We start from the raw sequence: 9,519 nt of genomic DNA, 5'->3' as shown, positions 1-9,519 counted from the left end.
TTTTCTTTCTTTTTTTTTTTTGCAAGGTGCTCTTGATAAAATCGACGGAGCAAATGCATCCCCCATTTCTGTCTTTGGTTATGTTTTTTTTTTTTCGTAGATTGGTTTGTTGGTTTGTAGTGTTTAACGTCCCAAAGCGACTCAGGCTATGAGGGACGCCGTAGTGGAGGACTCCGAAAATTTCGACCACCTGGGGTTCTTTAACGTGCACTGACATCGCACAGCACACGGGCGCCTTGCTTTGCGCCTTCATAGAAAAGCAGCCGCCGAGGCAGGGATTCGATCCCACATCCTTGGGAACAGTAGTCGAGCGCCGTAACCACTGCACCCCCGCGGCGGGTTTTGTTCCGTAGAGGAAGAACGTGCTCTTGCCAGAGATCCCCACAAGAAAAATACTGACCAGGGAGATCTGATATGTACATACATAGCAGGTCTGTTAAGGCGAAAGCCTTTAATGGCACATAGTTGTCGTCAGCAAAAGTGTCACGCTTTTGAGGCGGTTCTGGTACTTAAAAATAGATTAATAAACTTTGCCCTCCACTGGGCAATCGACCCTCCATCCCTTGGATCACCAGCCCAGCGCTTTACCCCTGCGACGTGCCCCGGATCGTGTAATGCTCTTCATAAGTCCCCTTGTCTACAGCGAGAATGATAGCGAGATTCCGCGAGTGATAAATACGGCGCCTTTCCTTTCCTGTAGACGAATTATAGAACGCCGGTGAACTTTAATGCGTTCAATGAAATGCTGGTCGTGTTCGACAAGGGGCGCGCGATGTGTGAGTATGTATCAGGTCTATAATTCCGCGTCACTCCACCAACCGCATCATAACAGACTGATGGTCTGCGAGTCTTGCGGTCATGTAGAGATTTTCTGCAGTCTAAACACCGCAACAGAACTGTGCGTTACCTGGAATAGATTATTGTATTGTTAAAACATTTATTTGGGGCCTGCAGTAGAACGCGCGCTCGCGCGCGCGCGCTCCGGACGGGGCCTACGTCGTCCTCTGGGCACCGGCCGTGCGGCCTGGGTCCCCGCTCGCCGTTGGCTCACTGGTTCCCTGCCGGGCCAGCGACTTGATCGACTTGATGACCTGCTGGACGGCCCAAACCTGCAATAGAGCAATTTTTCTTTCCTAAACGCATTAGAGCGTTGAATGAACGAATATATATATATATATATATATGAAGGAAAGAAGCCAACAGTCGGCGAGGCCAAGGAAGGCGTTGGGGATGGCACTTTATGTCTTTTTTTTAATGTTTACTTGGATAATCACAGAAATTAGTAATGAAATCTGTTTAGGGGAAAGATAAATAAACACAAAGTAGTAGAAAAAACAACGTGTCGATGGTGGGGACCGAACCCACGACCTCCGAATATCGCGTCCGGTGCTCTTCCAACTGAGCTACATCGGCCGCTGTCCCCCCTGCTACTTGTTTGGGTATTTATGTTGTCTGTATACGAACCTTGAGAGTGTTCACCAGCGCCACCCTCAGCCATAGCGGTGGACGTGGAACGTCCTTTGTTACCGCCAGCGTCACGTAGAACGTGATCAAGAGCGAGGGCGAAAGCTGTGCTAGAACCCTCTTACGCTACCTATGGCTTCAAGACTGCCAGAACCGAGACCCCCGTAAGCTGTAAGCAGATCAATTAAGGGGAAATGAGGGTGCTCGTTATAATACATGAAGGAAAGAAGCCAACAGTCGGCGAGGCCAAGGAAGGCGTTGGGGATGGCACTTTATGTCTTTTTTTTTTAATGTTTACTTGGATAATCACAGAAATTAGTAATGAAATCTGTTTAGGGGAAAGATAAATAAACACAAAGTAGAAGAAAAAACAACGTGTCGATGGTGGGGACCGAACCCACGACCTCCGAATATCGCGTCCGGTGCTCTTCCAACTGAGCTACATCGGCCGCTGTCCCCCTTCTACTTGTTTGGGTATTTATGTTGTCTGTATACGAACGTTATATATATATATATATATATATATATATATATATATATATATATATATATATATATATATATATATATATATATATATATATATATATATATATATATATATATATATTGCCAGGGGGCGTCACGCTTAAGGAGGGAGGAATGCCAGGGGGCGCTCGCAGCGAAAGACGTTGAAGTGGCGCTCGGAGAAAAAGGACGAAGTGAATCGGCTCCGGACTAGAAGGACGTACCTAAAGCTTGGACCTTATAATTCCACCTGCACCGGCTCTGATAGCCTAGCCCTAGTCGCCAATATCGTGACAATATATATATATATATATATATATATATATATATATATATATATATATATATATATATATATATATATATATATATATATATATATATATATATATATATATATATATATATATATATATATATATATATATAGGGAGACTACTGCAGCGGTCTTGAAATCACTAGGTGGGCTCCATCTTGCAGGAGCCTATTGGCCTCGAGATCGAGCAGAGTAGCCACCATGCAACGAAGTGGTGAACCCTGCTCAGTGTGGATGCGTGTTCGCGTCGCGTGCTAGCCCGCAGTGATTTACATGCGTGCGTGCGGCGTGTACAAGGGTATTTTTGTTTTTTTCTGCGTCTCCTGCGCACTATTGCTTATCTATCTGCCCCTTGCAAAAAAAAAATGTGAACAAGCTATCATCCCACGCGCCATTAAATAAAAAAATACTTGTCCATATCGAGTATGTCATGCTGGATAATGATATCATTAGTCGCTGTCTTCGACACTTGAGATTCTTTAACTCCCATTGTCTCAGATGAAGTGATGCTTTCGTTAGGCGCCGTGTCAAAGCAAAACAGGTCGCTGCCGTCAATACAACTTGATGCAACCGCTCAGAAGTATACATACCCGTTTCTTTTTGAAATACGGCAACTACTCAAACATGCGACCTCAGACTGCTGCATAGCAAAATGCAGTTTGAACAGGTCAATATGTGCCTTCTGTATGCATGATCGAGTTGTTTCAGCACCTTCCTGTTCTTAAGCTTTTTTTTTTTTTTTTGTTAAACCTCCATCGCGGTGTCTCAGTGGTTCGGCGCTCGACTGCTGATTTCAAGAACGGGGGATTCAATCACGGCTGTTTAGAAAGGCGCTGCTCTTCTGTGGGATTTGACTGCGCTTTAAATAGCCCACGCGGCATATTACATTTGTTTGTGTTAGTTTAAGCATGCTTCTTTCCTTCAGGCCTTGTCCTTTCAGCGCGAGCCTTCTCAATATGCCAATGGCTTATTGGCCTCCTCTTTTTGCATGGCGGCGACGGTGTTCTACGCAGCACACGTTCTACGCAGCACGGTGTTCTGTCTTGACTCGCTAGCTGCGTCAGCGGCATCAGTCAGTCGCTGCTAGCGCTGCCTCTGGCGACCCCTCCCCCCCCCCCCCTTTTTGCCTTCTTTCCTCGTGTTCACCGATTGCTGCGCGCTCCTGCCCCCATCGTTCGCCGCTGAATGTACCCCCCCCCCCCTCTTTCTCTTCCTGCGAGGCTCCGGTTGTCGGTGACGGGGGGCTGAAAGGGGGGCGGAACTGGTTACGAGGCCGACGACGCCGACGCCGCCGCGAAACCCAGGAACGGGTGCCAAAGAGCTGCGCTCTAAATGGAGGAGGAGGAGGTGTAGAAGGAGGAGAAGAAGGAGAGGGAGAGGAGAACGCAGGGCCACCGGCAGCTAATACTTTCGCTCTATATTCGGTTCAGCAGCATTGAACCCTTCTCATTTATATGTGGGCTCATACTCTTAAAGGATGAGCTTAAGTGTCCCCAATAATATAGCACTTTACACTGATAGGGCTTGATAGGGGAATAATGTAACAGGCAAAAGAAGCTTCCGCCGTTACTATCGCATAGGGTTAACCAGAGTTAAACCGCACTAACATTTTTTGTGGTTTAACTCTAGTTCCTAGTTAAATTGCGATAGCGATAGCAAGTTGAGAGTTATTGGCCTAGAAATTCACAAATCCGGCAAAGAAACACAATGGCTTCATAAGGCGAAAAAAGTAGCTGCAACTTCTTGAAACTTAATAAAACGCATTTCGTCCAGGGAGGAGGAGCTCGAGCGGACATGGCAAGACGTCTTGTACAATCGGTGTTACAGCCGAGGATACTATACCAGGCCCAATTCCAAAGACTCGATCACGAGGCGGCAGTGGGCGAAATTGGAAACAATAAATAGAAATATAAAGCGCACTATCACGGCCTTACCAAAACTTACCCCTATTCCTATTCTCCAAGAATTTTCATAAATAAATACGTTGACAGAATTAATTGAACAACGAGAGGAAACAAGGAATATGAAGCGAAAGTACGTTATGCAGATAGCATCCTTGTACAACGAAGTGACAGTTCAAGCACCACCAATGGCTGACCCCCCTCGGTGGGAATTCACGACTATTACGACAAACAAGACCACTCGGCTTCGTTGCAAAGAAAAGCTGGCATCTCAACCTCTGGTTGATATACTTCCAGGTACCTGCATTGCATATACGGACGCATCAATGTTAGAAAATGGCGGTAGAACAGCAGCTACTAGTCCAACACACTGTGAACTAAAGGTACATAAAGAATATGTTTCAGAATACCCGGACTCGCCTGTGATGGAGCTCTATGCAATCCGCGATGTTATGGAGACGATAAATAAAATAGATTCCATAACAGAAGCCCACATCTATACAGACTACTTAGCCGCCATGAAACAAATGAAGAAAGTGACAAATACGCTATATGTGTAACCCAGGAAATCCACGCACTCAATAAAAAAACAAAAAAAAAACAAACAAAGATACTTCCAGATACATTGGACACAAGGCGATGCTGAGAACGCTGAGCAGAGAAAAGTTGACCACCACACACACGAAGTTCGAAACACTAATGCCCCCCCCCCCCCCCCGGCTTCCTTTTGATGCCCGCTTCGCCGTTCCCATCTCAGCATCCTCTTTAAGGAAAAGTAGATCCCTCATTCCCCCGTGTACATTTCCCCTCCCTCATAACTTAACGAGATTGGAGGATGTTTCCCTTAGAAGGATAAGAGCTGGGGCTGCCTTTACCCCGTCGGTAACATGCCGATGGGAATCTCAAGCAGACATTCGACCAACCACATGCCCGAAGTGTTCCACACCAGCTGAAGAAGTGGATGTTCGCCACCTGCTGTGCACTTGTGCAGGGACAAGGGCATCAAGGACACAGATTCTGCGGGAAGTGGGACTAACTACAACAAGGGAAGAAGACTTCTCTAAATGGCTCACCGACAACGATAAGAGCGGGAGCCTGCTCCGGTTCCTTACGGAAAATAGTTTACATGAGTTTCTATAACATGCCTTATGGCAAGCTTGCGTAAAAAAAAAATACTAACTTTTTTTGGGAGAAGGTTGAGTCATGGGAGGTGTCTGCGTAGACGCAGTTACCCACCCTAGATGGACTACTAAGGTCCGTGTGCAAAGTGAGTCCCAGCTTGTGCGCGTCTTTCCATAACCGCCTGCCATTAGGATCGTGTTTAGCGTAACCCCATTCCGGGTGCGCCGCGTTAAAGTCACCGACTATTACAAAGGGTTTACTCCCGGCTGCCATTATCGCTTTGAGAAAGTGGGCCCTGAATCTCTTCTTTCTCTGCTGTGTGGTACTGTACGAATTTAAGAGAAACACGCTCGGTTGCTCTTTTCGTCGCGTAAGAATTTCCAATAGCACTGCCTCAATTTCTCTCGAGTTGATTTCGTGTACGATTACCGCAATGTCCCCCTTAATCAACGTTGTGACGCAAGATTTCTCACCTCTGTCACTTGAAAAAGTTTGATATCCCGAGAGTTTTGCTGCTTTACCCGTCTCCTGCAGGGCTATAGCTAGCGGTTTCTCATCTAATAGCGTCAGGTACTGTTGCACTAACGCCCGCTTGTGTTGGAAGCCGTGACAGTTTCACTGCCAGATAAAGACTCACATGGTGCACCCCTATAGCGATTTTGGAGCTGGTCAAATTTTTCATCAGCTTTTTGTTGCCATTTACGATGGCAACAAATTCTGCCTTTTGCAGTTGTGCTTCGCCCGTAAGGGCTTGGATCTCGTTTTGAATTTGATTTATTGCACCCATGATTTGGGTCATGAAAGATTCGAATTTAGCTTCGATTTTGGCTTCTAATCTTTTCGTTAGTGGCACCAACGGATCAGCGCCTTCCCCTTTGCGTTTCATTGGAGGCGGTCTAGGCGATTCCACAATATTTTCCTCCTCCGGGGCCGCAGGCTGCGTGGGAGCCTCTGCTTTAAAAGCCAGGGCGGTTGGCTTCGATGCCGATTTAGGTTGCGCTCTTTCAGGGGAGGGGGACCCAGTACACGCCTGCCTTTTTTATCAATATGTAACTCTCGAGTGAGCTTATTTTTCCTTAATTTATAGATCTCTTGTCCTTCCATCTTTTGCTTAGGAAACCCCACTGCTAAAGGTTATATTTTTACGGTCCCTGTTCGGGCTCTGCTGCTTCGCCCACGGGTTCTCAAGGTCTCTGGAACTCGATCCCCCGCTGGGTCTGGATCCGGAGCGCCCATTAGAGCGGGAGCTCGACCGGCAGCGCTGCGGTCGGCCTTCGGTGGTCTGCTCCAGTCACGGAAAGGAGTCGTTTCTTGCGCAAAAGTCCACCTTTCCGCGCCTGACCTTGGAAGGTCCTCGGCGATTCTCCTCGACGATAGCTCCGATATGCTGCTGGATCTGATGTTGTTGCTGATGTTGCTTATGTTGACCTTGCGTTCCCATTGCCTCTTCTTCACCTCGCAAGGAAAGCGGTAGAGTTCTCGACATTTCTGCTACCGAGCGGGTGTTCTCTCCAGCACAGTTGGCACTTGCACTCACATAAATGGTCTTTTGGTGGCACTCCATATGCCCCAGCCACGGTGTAGAAAATTCGCGGTGTCCGAGCCGGCCGCAGGCTTTACAAAATTCGTACTTCTTGATGTAGACAACGCAGCGTTGCGCCACGAGCATGAGCATAGCCTCCTTTATAGAGTATAAAGGAGGCTATGGCGTGAGTCTCACCATAGCCGCCTTTATGACAGTATAAAGGAGCCTATGGTCTCACTTACCCGCGGCACCTCTTTGTCTTCGAACAGTAAAACTGTCTTCGAGTCTTCGATCTCCCAGGACAGGAGGATTCCCGTAGATTTGCAGCCTTTTCAAGATATCTTCGTCCGAGAAGGACAAAAGGACTTCAAGCACGACGCCTTTCCTGCTGTCCTCCGTCATAGCGATGTACGTAATCACTTCGATCTTTTCCCGTTCGAACATGAGAAGCTTCAAGTCTGCGTATTTTCTCTTCCTTTCTGCGCTGACGGTGCACGGCGACTAAAATGGAATGTTGCGTTGTGTCGAAGCTGCAAAGAACCATACACAGACTATTGGCAAATTGTTCTCCTCGGCCGCCTATTTACAGTTACAGATATTTTTAATGTATACATGTCGCGCAGTCTGGCCAACGACAGAGGCACGCAGTTGAAGGCGAGTTAACCGACGTTGAAATCGCTTACGTATGGTATAACACGCTGACAGCTGAAACCATTTTAGCGCAAAATCCCTTTCGACATTCTGTATTGATATTTCAGCAGCCAGTAATATTTTAACGTGAACAAATTGCGACAAAGTACAAGCTGAAATGCTCTGGTGAGACCCGGCGCCCACGTCTTTTACCAGCGCTATAGTGCTCTAGAAGATTGGGCAGTGTGTCGACCGCGCCGCGAAATACATGGGAGCGAGGGGCCGCTTTTGCGATGACGGAGGCGCCGCAGCGCAGAGGGCGCCACCAGCAACTGGTGTGTCAGCCGTCCGGGCGCCCGCGTATGCGCGCTGTGCGGCGGGGCGGATACCGCGCGGACTGTACGTTCTTGTTTGCTTGTGCGTCGTCTCGAGCTGTTCGCGACAAAATTTTACAAATATGCCGATTAACGGTGCTCAGTACTGTTAGCAACCACCTAATTTATTTTCCATTAACATGACAGAAGTTGGCTCCAAAGAAAACAGCTAGGAGAGGGCCGGCGTACGACTCGCACAGCACGCTTCACTCGCCGTACAGCTTGCTTTAGCATTCCTAAAGCACCTAATTCATGCCCAGAAATGTAGTCGTTTTGAAAAGAGGGCTGTGTGGAGGCAGGATGTATGAAGAAGTGAAACATACAACACATGCGTTCGAGCGCTGACCAAAACTGGTCACAGTAACCCCATTATCAAAACAGTCCAAAATGGTATATTCCGTTGTTTTTCACGCCAACTATGCCGACTACAGTACGTCACTGAAGCCACAAAAGAAGTCGGCATTCAGTTGGAATGAATTAAATGTGGACTACCCCGCATGGAGGTAGAGATATAGTAAAGTAAGGACATGAAAAACGAACGACACCACGCCAACTGGCTACTGAATAACAGAACACAGTGGGTCAGGAAAGGTGGAAGAAGTGGGAGGTAAAGGTTTCACAGGAAAATAAAAAGAAACGTGTCGCCTATTAGGGAGGGAGAAAGGGGTTGGTGGAAGGCACGCAGCGCCGTGAAAAGAGCGACCGCGAATGTGAATAAAGGTTCAGAATTTTCGTGCGACACGGCAAGCGCACGACGAAGAAAGCAGGCAGCTAAAGACGAATAAAAATGGAAATATATCAAAAACAATAAAAAAAAAGAGGAAACAAGCGAGCATAAGAACCAAATGAAGGCCCGAGAAGAGGAAAGCAGTGCACAAACAGGCTGCAATCGAACGCGTATAAAGATATAAGCGTCGAAATTTAAGAGACAACAATTTGTGAAACTGTACACTAATCTAAGAACACACCATTTTCTTTTCTCTCCATAAGTTGAAACATTGTTGTAACGGGTAGCTTTATAAATACGCAGAGATGTGCGCTATACTTAAAACATTTAATCTCAATGCGTTATAGTTTAACAATGACCTAATTGTTCCAGAAAATGTTTCCATTCTAGGGTGCGCAAGCCACCGGTAATATGCAAGTCATTGCCTCCAGAAGATCGCTCTAGTCCTGTTTTATGTATGTGGAAAATAAGAAAAAATGAATAGCTTTGAAAAAGAAATAACGACGGAAAATAAAGGACGCAGAGGATATAGGGTACGCTTAATTCGCTTCCGCTAGATCATCCTTCTGCGAAAGAGAGGTTGTGAGGCCGGCACGGTTTCTCACCACGAACAAAAATAGCGCCATAGGTTCGAAGCTAGGTCGCAATTTACTCAAAAATTTGGCTCAGATGCACGGTCCTTTTCGACTGCTTTGCACTTCAGATTTTGCAAACTTCCTGTAAAATGTGAAGATTCAAAAAGTTTACCTACTTGGAGCACCAGAAAAGCTCCCACTTGAAGCAATGAAATTTAATGTGTTTTTGCGGCTTCGCTATTTGCGAAGTAAGCGAATCACGACAAGAGTTCCCAAAGAGAAAATAATTAAATTCCCTTGAAAGTATTTCACGTGCAATATCAACCTTGTTAACAATTGTAGTCTGGTTAGTACTGCAAAGAGCACCCGCGGCAAGTA

The sequence above is a fragment of the Amblyomma maculatum genome, chromosome 2 (genome assembly GCF_055883805.1).
Source record: "Amblyomma maculatum isolate TAMU_Amacu chromosome 2, ASM5588380v1, whole genome shotgun sequence".
Lineage (NCBI taxonomy): Eukaryota > Metazoa > Arthropoda > Arachnida > Ixodida > Ixodidae > Amblyomma > Amblyomma maculatum.
This window is presented reverse-complemented; position numbering follows the sequence as displayed.